Here is a 17532-nt window from a genome sequence, read left to right on the forward strand (position 1 = left end):
TAAAATTGGATCTGTTACAGGAGATATTTACTTCAAATACAAGTTATGCCTGGAATAGCATCTATTGAAAATGTATTATTTCTGCCTTCTGTCTCTGTGCGACGACCACCCTGTGCCCTGCAGAAGCCTGAGGTTAGTCAGGACCGTATCTCTTTAAAAAAAAAAAAAAAAACCAAACCAACAACCCACACACAAAGAAAGAAAAACCCATCCTGGGAAGGGGGAGCTACAGCCTCTGCTGCATTGGGCTGTTCAGATACATCGCGGCTGCAGCAGAGCTCCCGCATCCCTCCGCAGCCTGCTGATTTTGCAAAAGAGGGGGAAAAGGATCGTTTTGCGGTCCAGATGCTGTCAAACACAAGCAACCAATGGAAGAAATGGCACAATGAGCAGACGAGCATGTGGAAGCAGTTTATGAAGAAATAGTTAAATCCCGAGCTTTGTCCCGGCCGATGCTGTAAGTACAAGCTCAATAGCAGATCCCGTGGTCACTGCAGTTGTTTGCGGGAGATGTTTTACGGGTATCCCGATGCTTTTAGCACTCACTGGCAGAGAAAGCCTCGACTGTGACACGTTTAATAGTGTATTTAGGCAAATAACTGTATTGTCTGTGTCTCTACAGGATTTTTGGGTGACTGGGTGGGTGGGGGAAGCATAGGACTTTGCACATGAGCTTGTTCTCCCTTCCCGCTGGCTTGTCTGGGCTCGGCTCTGTAGATGCGCTGGCGGATTGCTGCAGTACCACCCTCCCTGTGCAAAGGCCCCTCTCCGAATTTCAGCGCTGCTTTCAAGCACTGGGATACACAATACATTTTTTCACGCTACAGCGGCTGACTTAATTAAAAAACAACCCTAGAATCACTTGTTACACAAACTTAATTTGTGCCAAGTGCTCTATTCTTTATTTTTCTTATATATGCAGTTGTAGAAAGCTTATGAAATTCCAATAGCTTTACGTGTTACCATTGGGAGACTTTTTTAAAAGATAGTTCTCCCAAAAAGAGTGCCAAGTATGATTTATGACTCAAAGGAATGAACATTTTCCTATCTTTGGACAATTTCTAGTTGAAGGAGATGTATGTGTTTTTAAATGTAAACATTTGCTCTTATGGAAATCCAGTATCTTGTTCCTTGGCAAATGATTTGATGCTTTTTATTATACATATGCCCTAATGATCTAGTACAGCTTTAAAACCAAGTCAAAAAGCAGAGCTAGAGGAAGTTTACTGTACTGTGTTTCTCAGCAAATTTTTTTTTTTTTTTTGGTAATCAGGCAAAATTCTTTAATGTAGCTAAAACTATGCATGTCAGCAGAGTAAAAAACTAAGTAATAAGTATTTTCTTTGTTATTTTATGAGAGTATTAATTTCACTTTGATCTCTTTAAGTACTGCATAAGACCATGGTGATTTGCTCTAACCCAAAGAACATCACCTATTTGATGGCCTCTGCGGTTGTACCTTGGTACTTACCCAGCTGCTGCAGAAACCGCTGGGAGATCTCACTCCAGTAGCAGGGGAGGTAACAGCGGGGTAGTTGTGATGAGCAGCCTGTGCTGGCCAGTTAAGGAGGATGAGTAGATGATGCAAGGAGGACTCTTCTTTTGTGCATCTCTTTTGGGACCTGGCAGAACTGAGGCTCCTGATGCTGATGACTGCAGGCAACTACATGCTTCTGCCCCCATCACGCTGATGACCTCAGGAAGTAAAGCAGAGCCTCTCTTACACTGAGAAACCCACAGGGAAGTTTTCCCATCATTGCTTTTGGAGTTGCCCTCACCTTGTATTCTCAGAGGTATTACAGCACCATCAGCTGTTTATTTGCAAAACAAGTTCTATTGCTTGCTACCAGAAACTTAATTATAAAAGGCCAAATTCAGCCCTTAAGGAGCTTATAACAAGCTACTGTAACCTAGGGAGTGCTCCAGTAGTGAATGTGAATGCTGAGGCTGTAGTATTGTCGGTGTTCATTCTTGTCCCTTCCTCTCCTCTGTCAGGATTGTCACCCTCCCAACACCAAGCAGCATCTCTGGTTGGAAACAGGGTTTCCAAAGATTGAGAGAGTAATCGTTTGCATTGTCATGTAAGCATTATAAGAATACAAAACCTCAATCCCACATAGAGAATTTCTGTTCCTGTACTGAAAATGTGCAGAACCATGACATAATTTAATTAGATAAAATTGTTTTATAGGCTGCCCACTGCCATGCAAAGACAGTGGGAAAAGTTCAGGTCCTGTGTACTTCCATTGTTTCAGCAGAATTACAGTCTTCCTGTTTCTCAGACATGAATTTTTTCTGGCCTCCAGGGCAACAAGCCCTGATTAATAAAAAAAATAATATGGAGGATCTAAGATGTCCAAGTTAGGACCATGCTTGCCTGTAAAGTCAACGGAAACACAGGGGCACTTCCAGGAAAACTGATATACCACACACCTGAAGTTGGCCAGTGGTCATTGCGCTTCAAAATGTTTGGGGCTGCTTGGACCCTACTCCCAAAAGCACAGTTTCTGAAACATTAGACGAGTTTTTATGTTAAAATATACAAAAGTGTAGGCTTTATAATCTAAAAGAGCATTTTCTTGAAGAGTTTAAATGGTGTCTAGCTGCCCAGTTTGTATGAACTCTTGGAATAACACATGGAATTGAAAATGCATGTCAGATTTTGAAGTATTTGATCTTTTGGAAGATTTAATCTTTTTAGAAATGTGTTAATTTGTTCAGCAATTTTTTTTTTAATACACACAATTATTGAGCAATTATTTCTGCCTCAACTAAGAAATATAACAAGTCACACATTACTTCGGTTCAGTAGGACTTCTCTGTAGATTATATTAAGGTTTTTCTTATAAGTGTGTATTTAATGGATATATTTGCATTTTAGCAGTCTTGAACTAAATCTTTAAATACGGTGGTCTAGTTTATTAGCATTTTTCATCTTCTTTTTGATCAGCTTGATAGAATACAGTCATTGTTTGGAATTTTTAGCAATTATGTTGTTGGCTGTGATGGAGGTACACCAGTGCTGAGTGAGGAAGAAAGGTTTCCCACTGCCTGTGAAGACCTACATGTGTTTGCGCACAAAGAAAAGTGCGGCCGTGAAGGTCAGACTAGAAATAAATGAGGCTTAGTTGTCTTCCCTAAGCTTACCTGTAGAAATTTTCTCCACCCAGATGAAACCAAAATAAGGCAGCATTTCTGGTAGTCGATGATTACACTCAGGACATGAAGGAGCAGGTGTTTCAAGCTCCTCTGGTGACCTCTCAGGAGGGCATGAACGTGCCCCAGACTCCTCTCAGTGGTAAAGTTTGGCTTCTTTTTTCTTACAGGAGAACGATACAGCTGGTTGCGTATCCCAATCACCACCTATTTGAGATAAGACAGCTGGTGGAAAATAGTAAAGGTCAGAGCTTTAACATTCTGGCCTCCCATGAAGAAGGAAATAACAATGCTAGCATTTAAATTACCAGTTTTCATTAAAGCAAAAGGAACAGCTTGTACCTTGTTTTAGGACAGACTAACTTACCTGGCTGTTTCTTCATTAGGTATATATGGTCACAGTGGAGCTTTACAGCATTAACAGCAAAATTATTGTCAGGTTTTAACTAATGTAAGCTGAGATCCTGGAGAACATGATAGTAGCTTCTGAGTGGTCTGATGTGCTTTACAAGCAGGCACCAGCTGTCGCCAAGTCCTGTTCCATCAAATCATTTGAACTATGAAAGAAATTGCTAATGTCAGGAGATGTCTGAAAAGCCGTTGGGAGATAAGGGGAATGGCAGTACTGTGCTCTCAATCCTTGCTTATGCTACCTCCACTTTTCCCTTTAAACTGCGCCCTGCAAACCTTCCCCTTCCTTCTCAAATTTCTCCCTCTATATTGTTCTTTTTCTCCATCCCAGGCCAGTTCCTACACAAATTACCCCTTCTGATCAACTCTCATGAGGTTTGTAACAGCATCGTCCCTGGCTTTCCCCAGTCCTTCAGCAGCATCTCACATTTCTCCTACTCCCCAAGGGTGAATTTGGAGGCCCTGCCCATATCTGTGCTGCTAAATAAGAGAGCCAGGGAAGACAAATCTGCTCAGGTCCTTAGCGCTCTCCCTTGTGCTCAGAGGTGCAGCCAAGCCCATGCCTGCACGGGACCAGCACAAGCACGTGCTGCACCAGGATCTCTGTCCAGAGCAGTCCACGGACGGGCGATGGAGCAGGCTGTGCACTGGAGGGTGATTTTTAGCACTGTAGAGTGACGTGGAGTCTGTTTCCAGTAATTTTCACCTCATTACGTTCACGTTCATATGGACTGACATTGAAAACACTTGGCTCTTGGCACAGGCTCGCGTTAGCCCAGCAGTCCTGTGCCATGCAGTATCTCATCCTAACAGTGTTGGTCCACCACAGCAAATTAGGTTTAAGAGTTGAAGAACTTAGTGCTTTCTGGTTTCCTTTGGTTACTTCTGTCAATGCTAAACACATATCTTTAAATCATATTGGTTTTTTGATGTTTATACAATGTAAGTATATGTATACGGGGACTTTCCCTGAACAGTGGTAGTGGTGTGGAAAGCTCATCACTTTGGGACATATACAATTATATACAATAATTTATTTGGTTGCATATGTTAGAGAGCACTCCCCTAGTGCAGAAAAATGGATCATTAGACCTGAAAGAGCTTTTTCATCTCCTCTGTGATGAAAAACCTGGTTTATTTAAGTTTCTCATTAGCTGTGACAAGGATGATGTCGGACAAGTTGTGCATGCCCTGTCTTATAAATAATAAATGAGAAGGACTGTATCTCCTCTTTCTTTAATGGATCAGTGTTACAGCTGGATGGAAAAGGCACCAGCTTGCTTTATGGAACATAATGGAGTAATGAAATTGCTCAGACTCAGTTGAGTGTATTGATCCCAGGGGCTCCAGCTTGCCCCTTCATCTTGATCTCTGGCATCTCTCTCATCATGTTGTAAAATACTACTTTGATTAAGAGGAATAAAATTAAGCTCTTAAAGTTTTATAAAAAAACTAGAAATAATAGAACAAAGTGCATGTTCTTTTTGGTCAACCTAAACTCTATAATATAAAAGTCTTACAAATACCCTTTCAGTGGAGCTTCATTTATTAATTTAGCAACTACAATCTGAAATGTGCTTCTCTTCTTTCTTTCTTTCTTTCTTTCTTTCTTTCTTTCTTTCTTTCTTTCTTTCTTTCTTTCTTTCTTTCTATTGCAGTACTTGCAGAGAGAGCTTTGTTGTTATAAGCTTCTCATTAATCATAATTTTCACTAATAAGGTGCTGTTTAATCAAGTAGTTCAAAACACTCTGCAAACACTCATGAATACAGCTTTATGTTATCCCTGTTGCTTAATATAGCTGCTTGTTAATAATGTTATTTCTGTTTCCTATGCTGAAATGTCTGTATTCAGTCCTTTGGTCATTTTCTTTCAGTGTTAGGCTACCTTTTAAACCTTTTTTAATTAGGGAAAAAAAAAAAGAGCATTGAAATACATGGATAGAAAGTAATATCTAGAATTAGGTATGTTGTGGAGCAACAGAAGAAAAGGAAGAGATGTCAAATCATGAGCACACCCAATCTTGCCAGAGTTCTTCTAAGAATATTTTTCAACAACAGCTGTTGTCATGAATGACACCTGCTAAACAAACAGGCTACATTTCAGTGCTTTCACACTGGTTTGCAGCTCCAGCAAAGGAGCTAGGTATTCTCAGCTTGGAAATTATTTTCTCCCCACTATCTTGGCATGCTGTATCCAGCCAAATCTCTTTGTTAATCTCCTTGCTTCTGCCACATTTGGCATTCCTAGACGAAAATTTTCAGCATCGTGTGTCCTAATTTAGAGACAAGCTCTCCTACTTATGGAGAAGAAATTTATATAGATAAATTCCCTGCTTAAAAGCATACTAGTCATAGACAGAGAATGCCATATCATTTGTCATCAATTTTGGCTGACAAATGGCATAGAGATGAAATACTTCTGCTCATGTCTGTCAAAATCTATCCATACTTGTATAGGTGCGTAGTGATCTTAAGACCTTCTTCCTGCTGCTTTTATACAAAACTGGGCTTGGAGGAACAGAAGAGAAGAAAGAAAGTGTATTTATTTTTTATTAATATCAGTAACTGAAAATAAAATTTGGCCTTGCAACAAACACTTCAGAAGTATTTATCTGTTGGTCCAAATGACACCCTTTGCCAGGTAGATGAACAACATGCATCGGAGCTTGTCTCATTTCGGAGTCTGTCTGAAACAGCTCCCTGTGCTTTGCAGGGAAATTTGACTGGCTGCCATGTGAGATTGTTCTGGAGAAAGAAGACAGCCTGTAAGGTATTCCCTGCTTCTTGCTTATGGACCTGTTTCTCTCCTTGACACGAGTTATGGAGGCATGCAACATTAAGTCCGTGGTAGTGACTTTATGCTAAGAAAGTAGCATTTTTACACAACCTAACCATCATTATTTCAGGCCTTTTGACCTAAAAAGAACCCTATGGTTCCCCCAAAACTCCCCCAAATCTGCCAAGCCCACAGGGATGTCACATGGGGCCCAGAGACCCAGGAGCAGGGGGGTGCACTGGATGCGTGGCCCAGATCCAGCCTGGTTCTGACCTTGAGCACGTGTGGATCAGCATGCACCCTTTAGGCTGCGGACCAAGTCCTGCTTTTGGGGCAGAGGGCTGCAGTAGTGTAGACACAGTCTAAGCACTGTATACGTTTCCAAGATGGAAAGAGAGACAGTGTCCAGCTGGACATCTCTGTAAATGTAAGTGGTCTTTTATGGGCAGGGTGGGAACTCTTCTTAACCCTTCTGCTTTGCCATATGGCTACCTCTGACTTTATCTTGTTGCATAAAGTGAATTTTGTGTCTGTCCTGGATCTTAAATATTACAGTATCCTTTTTCTGTGCTTTTGCGGTTACAGTCTTGCCCTGCTACTGATCCAGATGCTATTGGGCAAATGATTTTCTTGACTTTCCACTAGAATAAGGCTGCCCTGTTCTATGCTTTTCTTGATTCCTCTCTTTTCCTAAGCATCACGTGTAAGCTGCCTGTCCTTACTTTCAAAGCCTTTGCAGTCCTCATGCATACTCGTCTCCAGCACTGTGAAGCTGACCTCCCTTTTTGGGTGGCTAGTAATGACAGTCTCTGATGTTCCCACGTTATTTTTTTCAGTTGAACCTCTCAGTATTTTCTCCCACAAAAGTTCAGAGGTTGCTCCATGATGATCTGAATCAAGTGAGGATGAGGAGGAGGCGGCACTGTGCAACTTGTGTCTGAAACCACATCACATAACGTGGCCATATGTCCCTACCAGCTGGTGCTAATGGCAAGGAAGGAAATTGTAGTTGCCTTTATCTCCTCCCTGCATTTCCTCATTACTGTCCTCTTCCAAAAATATCTTAGAGAACTCTAGTTTGTCCATTTTTAATACTTCATTACCAGTCTTTCAGCTACTTCAGTGTTATGGCAACACCATGTCCTGCTAACAGGTACTGGAGCTCTGTTTGTAGGACTGCGATTCTGGGGTCGGTACTGGGGTGCTGTGACTATCATTGTTAGGGGACTGGGAGCTGCCATGAAGGGAGTTTTCTGAGACACCAGGCTTCAAGTAAGCCATTTTTTACTCAAGTACTGTAATAACTAAATACCAAGTATTAATCCCATATGCCAGTCAAGCCCTCGGTATAAGACTATAAATCTGATGCTGCCTGGTTGGCCCTGATGGCCACAATCTTTGATGGCTTCGTCTCTGAGCCTGAGATGGCCAGAGAGCTCTTCAAAGAGGGAAGCCAGAATTAAAGAGGGCTGCTTCTGTTTTCCCCAAGTGCCACTGGGTGTTGCTGGAGTTTATATACATTTTTCCAAAGTTCAGGACCAGTCGGGTCCCAAGTAATACCTATTCTCCTCACAGCTCTGGTCTGTTCATTCAGGTAGCTTATGTGTTTGTGGGCTGGTTGTGATTACGTGACTCCTTCTAATAGTTGCAGATTGAGTACCTTTATTCTAGTTTTGATACTGTTATGCAACTATACCAAACAAATAGTTATTACAAAATATTTTGCTTCCTGCCCTAAATTAGGCAGTCCTGTGATATGTCTGGGTACAAGGCAAAATGGACGTGTTTCACTTTTCAGCCTTAAATTGGGCAGTCTTGTGGTATGCCTGGGTGCAAGCAAACAAAACAAAATCATCAACATCAACATTGAAATTCCCTGCTGGCTGACTGAACAACGGAGCGAGCTCCTGTTTTAGGAAATTACACCAAAACAATTTTTGACTTAATATATCTGTTTACTTTTGATTTAGACCCACACTGTTAGCAAATCTGAGAAGCACGAATGAGCTTTCTTTAAAATAAAGCTTTGCTGACACTATGTTGACAACACTAAAGTATTCCTAAAACATAAACGCAAGAACATTTCATTTTATCCAGTTCTGCTGGAGAAATTAGGAGTGAATGCCATGACCTGGTAACATGCCCTGTCAGCTTAGATGTCCCATGTGATTCTCAGGGCTTGGCTGTGCGCAGAGGAGAGCTGTGGGGTTGGAAGGGATCTCCTGGAAGAGAGCAGTGCTCTGATGTCATAGGCTGTGAGAGCCTTTTTTGGAAGAAAGCTGACACTTTTCTCTGCTTGCATCTCCTTTTGGAGGGCTGCCTGAGAACTTGATCACTTTTATTATTCATTTTTCCCCACTGTAGGCTAAATTTATTCCAGAGTAATTTAAACCTACATAGTTTTGTACCCACGGGATCTAATAGATTAAAAAGACCTTTTTCCTTTCCATCTTATCCATCTAATAGATTTACAAAGAATAATCTCACCTTTTCTTTGCTATCTTCTCTTTCATTCTCCTTGGCTAAAGATGCCCGTTTCTCTTAGTCTCTGCCTAGAGGACAGGCTGTTGATTCCCTTGGCTGTCTCTGTGGTCTCAAGTCATGTCTGTGGGGAACTCTCATTAGCTTCTTATTATCATCTGTCATAGACCTGATTCTGTACCTATCGTTATTGTAATTATTTCCATCTTTTCCTCCTTAACCAATAGTTTTCAATGTGTTCAGTGTTTCTAAACTTCAAGCGATGAAATTTATGCCATTTCCTTTATCTGGAAAATATTTTTTTCAATAGAAGATATTAGGTTGATTTTGCGTATTTTGTTGTAGTTTAACTCATTTTGCATTTGCTTTCCTGTCTTTAATTAGTCTTTCCTTTCTTAAGCTTTGCACACTATTGATGTTGGACAAAGGATCTGTAGTTGCCCAGACCACTTTTTCCCAGTCATATAGTACTAACATCAGTTTGATTTATTAAAAACATTTCCTACTAAAACTGCAATTTTGTGTTCCAGAGTTCTTGGACAGAGATAATCTGCCTTCTTCCAACTAGAGTGAGTTAACTTGAACTCCTGCCTCTGTTACAGTGATTTCAGTTTCTACGTGTTTTTTTCTACTAGCCATGTCATCTTGTCCCCATATTAAATGCCAAGAATAAATGGGAATGCTTCTTACCTCTGTGACATTACTCATGTTACAGGTTGTGCATGAGGAGGTCATATCTCAAATTGTGCCCAGAAATCATTTGGAAGCTGTTGCAGAGTAGGAGATGCATCATTCGATGAAGCAGTACACTGCGCACAATCTGCAGTCCAAAACTGCCGTGAAGTGGCAGGATGAATCACAGCTCAGTTTTGTCAGATGCAGTTATGTCAGCAATGCACACTTGTCTCACCTGGCTGGCTGCATATCTGATACTTCCCGAAGGAAAGAATGACTTGGCAGGCTGATGATGTTATCAAGATGATGTCATCATAAGCTTTCCAGTAATTCAATGTGAAAAAAAGGTTCTTTGCAATAGTAATTGAGGACAGGGTAAGTCTTAGGAGAAGGCTTGGCTTCTTGAATGCCCCTTTGAGAGCTGCTAACATCTTCCCCTCCATGAAAGTATTGGGAATATTCTGTAATTGCAGACTTGAAATTTCCTCATCAGGCTTTTATCAGTCAAATGCAGATTTCTGCGTTGTAGGACTGAGAATTTCAATCTACTTCAAACCTTAAAGAAGGAGATACTGCAAAACACATTCATGCCATAAATAAATACATCGCATTTATGTATATCTGATACAGGTTAGTCTTTTGTGGCTATCAATCTTGCCTGAATCCAAATATCTGTAAACAAGAGAGGGAACCTCCGTATAATAATAAATACTTATTCAATCAGAGAAAAAAAAATGAATTCAGCACTTGCAACAGCTTTGCTTCTCAGGCCTTTCAAATTACTGCAATAAGCAGTTCTTTCCAATCTCCGCTGCAATCATAACAATAATAATGAAAACGACCCTGAACTGTCCTGAGAAGACAGAAAGCCCAACTAAAAACACAACTGCTCCTAAGAGCAGGCTAACATCCTTCCCTCCTGGCCATCTGTGCTGCGAGGTGATCAGAGAGGAAGATGCTAGGCCAGAGAAGGTAGTGAGGCCAGCTATGACATTGACAGCTGAGGTTACACAGTGTTCAGGGAATAGTAATGCCTGAACCAAACATCGATTCATTTGACTGATTGAAGACAATTTTTTTTTAAAGATCTGAACCCATCTGCTCTTAATTTAAATGTTGAAGTAAGATCAGTAGGAAAATTTGAATATAGCTAAACCCTTCACTTAAAGGTAAAATAAAAATTATTTTAAAAACATTGTGTGAAAGGATAACTTTCCATATACATGCATTACTTACGATAATTACTTGGAGTTTGATTTACTTAATAGGTAAGAAATTTTCCTGAGTGTATTTTGTTCTGCTTTACACATTTGAACATAGACAAAGACTTAATTATTTGTGATCATCTAAAACAAATAACAGCACAAGCTGTGTTCTGATTCAGTATACTTAAGCCTGAACTGCTTGTTAGTAGTTTACAAGGTAGGAGGCAAACAGATAAAGCAAGATTAGGTATTCAGAATTTAGAACATAACTGACTTTATGGTAAATAAATATTCTTCCTAACTGCTTTAAAAGAAGTTAATTTACTGTTTCATCTTAAGTGCATTTCTGCAAAGTGCACTTCAGGTGCACTCTTAGACTTCATGTATCTGTTATAACAGTCTTCTGTGTACAGCACTGTAAAGTGCCTTTATGTAACCATGAAGGATATTTGGTTTTCCTTGTATTTCGGCCACTAGTAACATTGCAAAACAATAATGTGAGTTTACCAGGTTACTCTTGAAGGAAAGTGCTTGAGGGAGATATTTTTGTAGCTAAAGGATTCATTTTAGCAATCCAAACAAAATCTAATTAAAACAAAAACAAAGAGAGGGAAATCTGTGAAAGTACTCCCTTCCCGCCCTGGGGAACTGTATTTTCAGAACACTTGACCAACTACTTTTCCTTCCAGCCCTGTATCACTTACACAAACCGACTTTAACAAAAACGGCTGCTGGCATGTTTATTCTGAAATTTTAGAATTTTATGTACAAGGGCTCATAACCAGATGTCCTTCATCTGGTTTCTCATAGGGACTCATGAGACTGACATCCCACTGTTAGATAAACTCTTGTATTGGGAAGTCTGCACAGAACAGTGTGTTGCTATGGTGGATGGTCCAGACTAGCTCAGATACTAGAAATTATATAGCTGCATTTAGCCCAGTGTTCAGGTTGGATTTAATGTATCCTGTTTTAGAGCAAGCTCTGCTTGCTCTAAATATGGTCATAACCCATATTCCTGCTACTTTTTTCTCTGCTTAATAGCCCCATTGTTCATAGGTTTGTGACTGCAGAGCTCTTTAGGTTTCTATATTATGGTTCATAGACAGCCGCACTTTCCTGTTTCATTGCAAAATCCATTAAATGATTCAGAACTAACTCTAAGCACAAATGGTTCTCCTTCTGCTTGTCCTTTTGTGTGGCAGCCACTGCTTTCAGTTTCAGAGGAGGGGTCTTAAAAGCTCCATGTGTCTGCAGAACAGCAGTGAGGTTTTAACCACATGGCTCTCTCCCTCGGTTTTGGGGTTTTTCTTAAGCCTTTTCCCAGCTGCTACATATTGTTGAGAAATCACTTTGAGATGTTTTCATTGAGTATCTAAGTTTAGTTCATCAGAATCTGATGAAAGGATTCTTTATGCATAATTCATCTGCACAGTCCCAGATGGTTACTATAAGATCATCAAATACCACAGGCTCAAGCTGGTGCCATAGCCAGCGGTTTGGCCTCTTAGACCATGGGACTCGCTTTGAGAAATCTGGTCTACTGGGGGTTGATGGGTCCATCTGTCAGAGAAGGGGAAGAGCATTTTTGGTCACAGGCTTGCCAAGCTGGTGAAAAGGGCTTCAGACTAAAGTTGCCAGGGGCAGGGAATCTCTATCCATCCCACTCCTACCAGTTTGATGCCGGTGCCAGCACTATATGCCCAGAACCGGGAGAGGGATCACAGGTCAGCAGGAGAGCACCTGAAGTGCAGCACAAAGGAATTCCAGCCACTCAGTCAGCTTCATCGGGGGCCCGACTGAAATTCCTCTATGCAAACGCACGTAGCATGGGGAATAAACAAGAGGAGTTAGAGATGTGTGCATGCCTGCAGGGCTGTGATCTTATTGGCATCATGAAGATGTGGTGGGATGGCTCCTATGACCAGAGTGTTGGGATGGAAGGGTACAGGCTCTTCAGGAAGGACAGGCAGGGCAGGTGAGGAGGGGTGCCACCCTCTATGTCAGTGACCAGCTGGAGTGCATGGAGCTCCACCTGGGGATGGATGAGGAGCTGACCAAGAGCTTACGGGTCAGGATGAAAGGGAGGGCAGGGACAGAGGACACTGTAGTGGGGATCTGCTACAGGCCACCCGACCAGGAAGACCAAGCAGATGATGCCCTCTATAGACAGATAGGAGTAGCCTCACATTCACAAGCCCTGGTCGTCATGGGGGACTTCAATCACCCTGATATCTGTTGGAGGGACAACACAGCAGGGTATAAGCAATCCAGGAGGTACCTGGAATGCATCGATGATAACTTCCTTCCAAGTGATAGAGGAGCCAGTGAGGAGAGGTGCCATGCTGGACCTTGCTCTCACCAACAAGGAGGGGCTGGTGAGGAATGTGAAGCTCAAGGGCAGCCTTTACTGCCATGACCATGCAGTGGTGGAGTTCAAGATCCTCAGGGCAGTGAGGAGAGCGCATGGCACGCTCACTACCCTGGACTTCAGGAGAGCAGACTTTGTCCTCTTCAGGGATCTGCTTGGTAGAATACCATGGGACAAAGCCCTGGAGGGAAGAGGGGCCCAAGACAGCTGGCTAGTATTTCAGGATCACCTCCTCCAAGCTCAGGAGCGATGCATCCCAACAGAGAGGAAGTCAGGCAAAAACACCAGGAGGCCTGTGTAGATGATCAAGGAACTCCAGCACAAACTCCAACACAAAAAGGAAGCCTACAGAGGGTGGAAGCAAAGGCAGGTAGCCTGGGAGGAATACAGAGAAATTGTCTGAGCAGCCAGGGATCAGGTTAGGAAAGCTAAAGGCCTGATAGAATTAAATCTGGACAGGGACATCAAGGACAACAAGAAAAGCTTCTATAGGTAGGTCAGTGATAAAAGGAAGACTAGGGAAAATGTGGGCCCTCTCTGGAAGGAGAGGCATGCCATGGGCAGGGACACCCTCTGCTAGACCACATTGCTCAAAGCCCCATCCAACCTGGCCTTGAACACTTCCAGGGAGGGGGCATCCACAACTTCTCTGGGCAACCTGTTCCAGTGCCTCACCACCCTCACAGTGAAGAATTATGATATTGAAATTGTATGTGATGATAGAGCAGGAAATCTCATGTTGTGCATAACAGTATAAATGCAGAGCCACAGACTTGGTTGATGGCACTGATTTATATCTGCTGGTGGCCTTGACTACTCATATCAGTTAAATATGCTGCATGAAAACTGTCTAGACAATAAACATATTATGGACATATGTACTTTACTTCCAGCATTTCTAGCTTCCTGGCACATTATTATATTACACTGTATCAGGTCGATCTCAAATTTCTGCAGAAGCGCTACCTCTGATAAGCGACTTTGTACATTTGTGTGGTACCTGCAGTTGTGTGATAGTCTTGAATCTAATTTAATCTTCGATAGAAATGCATTTTAAACCCAGCTAGTATACTTGTGCATTGACAGGAGTAATTTGTATTTAAGAGGTGTCTGTCTTCTCAAATTTTTGATACTTAGATGGGCTTTTTTTTTCTAAGGTTTACCTGCTTTCTGTGGAATGCCAGCTGTATACAGATAGATCTATTTCAGCCTGTCTTTAGTGTTTCAGTCATACTAGGTTAGAGTTTAAATTTGCTGAACAGTTACGTATGTTACTATTCATACAGATTCACTTCTATACAAGTTTCTGTATCCTATTCTGCATGTACACATAGAATACTTTGTCCACAGTGTGCAATAGTGAGAGTGCCAGAGTTCACATTAACATAACGTTAAAAGTTGATGGTGTAACAGCTCAAAGCTCCGACAGTCCATTCTGTGCACCAGTTCTTGTTATAGAACAGAATATTTCAGTTAGGAGGGACCTACAACCATCATCTGACCACTTGAGCGCTAACGGAAAGTTAAATCATGTTGTTAAGGGCATTGTCCAAATGCCCCTTAAACACTGACAGGCTTGGGGCATCGACCACCTCTCTAGGAAGCCTGTTCTAGTGTTTGACCACCCTCTCGGTAAAGAAATGCTTCCTAATGTCCAATCTGAACCTTGCCTGGCGCAGTTCTGTGCCATTCCCACACGTCCTGTCACTGGGTACCAGAGAGAAGAGCTCAGCAGCTTCTTTTGCACTTCCCCTCCTTAGGAAGCTGTAGAGAGCCATGAGGTCCAAAGTCCTCTGCTGCTCCTCACAGGACATTACTTCCAGCCCTTTCTCCAGCTTTGTTGCCCTTCTTGAGTACCTCCATGTCCTTCTTAAATTGTGGGCCCCAGAACTGCACACGGTGCCTTATAGCCGTGGTGAGTGTGGTCTAGACTCCTTTAGACCCACCGCTGCTACTGGGTGGAGCAGGATTTTAATTGTGAGAATTAAACCTCTCATATGTTCCTGCCTACCAAATCTGTGAGAAGGCAGAATTTAGTGAAACAGTGGAGCCATTGTGTATTTATAACGGTATACAGGAGATTACAAATTAGCCCTGAGATGATCCCATGCTACTTGAGACCAGAGGTTAGACCTCAGGCATACTTGGTTTCCAGCTTGTTCTGCCTCTGTTGGCACTCATTTTTCTGTTTTGCTGGGTATCCTTGTTTTTTCCCTTTTGAAGGGGTGTTTATCTCACACTCACAGGTTTAATATAGAAGAATGCAAGTTTTTAATTTCACAACGCACATCTTCCTGTATTTGCTGGTAAAACTATTATTGGTAAAACCACACTTATCTCATATTCATGAGATATAAGTTGTACATTTTCATTCAATTTGCACTTCTCTAAGAAAGCATTTTGGGGGGAGAGTGAAATGTCCTAAACAAAAACAAAAGTGCTTTTCCTCCATCCCCTTTACACATGGACTGTTTGTATCTGAGATACAGCAAGGAGCCGTGGTTAGCTTGAGGTGATTGTGCCACTGCATATCTTTGAACCTTGAAGAGAAATGCTGGGTACAGCCAAAGTAACCCATGAGCAGCAGCAGGACAGGGTACCTTTGGCTGTGCACATCCCACTAGTGACCCAGCCACACTGCAGCTCCAGTCAGGTCAGCTTGCTCTTGTGCTGTGCTGTTCACTATAGTTCTGCTGCTGAGGATATAGACCTCCTGTTGCTGTGGTCTTGTTTATTCCAGCATAAGCAATAATGGTTTTGTGATCAAATTGTGCTTTTGAGCTGTATAAAACATAAATTGAGGATTTCCTACTGCTGTGCTTTGTTCACAAATTTTCTCCTCTAAATTTTGGATTGCGCTCAGTAATTCTGATGGTTGCATGCTTCCCATGCTGCTGGATGGAGTATTAACAGCTTTGATTTAGTTGTTATTGTCGAGGAAAGAAACTTGGGTAACACTTGTAGTTTAGACTGATCCCAATAGTAAAAGGATGGATGAGGAGTGAACAGATAGATAGTCATCTGACTATCACTAATGGTTTTCACACCAGAGATTTATAAAATAGTACTCATATATATGTATCTACCTGATTTGCAGGCAAAATTACATATTTTCGTAGCTATGCGCTAGCACCCATGCCTGTGGCTTCATCCCTACAGCTAATCACAGGCATGCACAAAACCAAAGATTGTTTTTACAGATTGACTACTTAACCTCCTCCACCAAAATCCAATTACAGACACACATAAAATCCTCCAGCAAAAGGTGCTTTTAAAAACTAATAAATCCCACAGCAGAATACTGACGTAGGCAATGGTTGTAACTGTTTTTCCCCCAGGAGAGATTTATGGTTATGTCTATACCCATAAATTCAGTGACAGAACGTGCTCAGGTGCTGCAGCTCAATACCATGTAAAGCTATGAGCTAACCTGTATGACCACCTCGGGCACTGCAGCAGTGTAAGGTCAGGAAGTTAGCATGCCACGATCTGTCTGTATCTGGTATCTGACAGCCAAGTTGGCGCTCTTTCTTAACCATGGGAGACAACATAGAGATGACCGTGTCAAAATCTTTCTAGGATTGTAATGTGATCTGGTAGCAAACTGACAACACCATTGGGTCACATCCCTACTGGCCAGACCAAGTGTCTTTGAGGACTATCATCAGAATGATTTGCCAGTGTAGATATGTCACTTCATGCTGTGGTATAACTTGCTCTTCTGCTAAGCAAACTATTTATTGAATTAATAATTCTTAGGCTGCTTTCAGGTACTCTGGACCTATCCATTTTCTGGACAAAGTGTCATTGTCAAAAATCCTAGAAGATATTTTTATTTTCCTACGGTGTGTCAGTACCAAGAGCAAGTAACATTTGAAACAAGGGCCTTTTCAGTGTCCACAGAGAAATACAGCAATTACTGACTTACTGAGATAATGGATTTAGCTAGAACCTTGTGAGCATGCAAGTCATGTACAGTGCTATGTGCAAAATCATGCACAAAATTGCAATGAGTTAAAAAGCTTCCCCACAGCAACATAGTAAAGGACGATATTTGAAAGGCCAAGCCTAGAAATAGGATGCAGTCTGAGAAAGTGTGTCACTCACTAATTATGGAGAGGCTATCTCTTAAAGTCATAATTAGCTTTCTATTATAAACCTATTTTTCCTTTTTCTTTCCCAAGACAATTGAAGCTGCTCAAATAACTTTAAATATTTTTCACCTCTGATTTTACTAGTGACTTTTTAGAGGAAACAGTATAAGCTGACCTGGTCTTCCAACTACGGCTGCACCATGGTATGCCAGGACCCCCTTGACCCTGCCTTTCCTCTGCGGCCAAAATGCCTTCCCTTGGTGCTCCCCTCCCAACTGCAACGGTTTTACTCCACGGAATCATTCATATCCAGGCAAATGGGGCTGGATTTGCATGGCTGTTTGCTTAAGTCTGTATTACTT

At 41.7% G+C, this 17532-nt stretch overlaps 1 protein-coding gene across 3 annotated transcripts in view; it reads left to right on the plus strand.

Annotated features, from left to right (window-relative positions):
• The first annotated feature begins 217 nt into the window (after window positions 1–217).
• Window positions 218–17532, plus strand: part of SACS (sacsin molecular chaperone) — a 64744-nt gene continuing 47429 nt past the window's right edge. Inside the window, exons 1-3 of one of the 3 annotated variants that reach the window (XM_075742154.1) lie at window positions 218–457; window positions 1996–2081; window positions 3171–3298. The gene's annotated coding sequence lies outside the window, so the exon portion shown is untranslated. The remainder of the gene's footprint in view (window positions 458–1995; window positions 2082–3170; window positions 3299–17532) is intronic. The other 2 variants (XM_075742153.1, XM_075742152.1) reach the window with 2 other exon arrangements.

The sequence above is a fragment of the Balearica regulorum genome, chromosome 1 (assembly GCF_011004875.1).
Source record: "Balearica regulorum gibbericeps isolate bBalReg1 chromosome 1, bBalReg1.pri, whole genome shotgun sequence".
NCBI classification, from domain to species: domain Eukaryota; kingdom Metazoa; phylum Chordata; class Aves; order Gruiformes; family Gruidae; genus Balearica; species Balearica regulorum.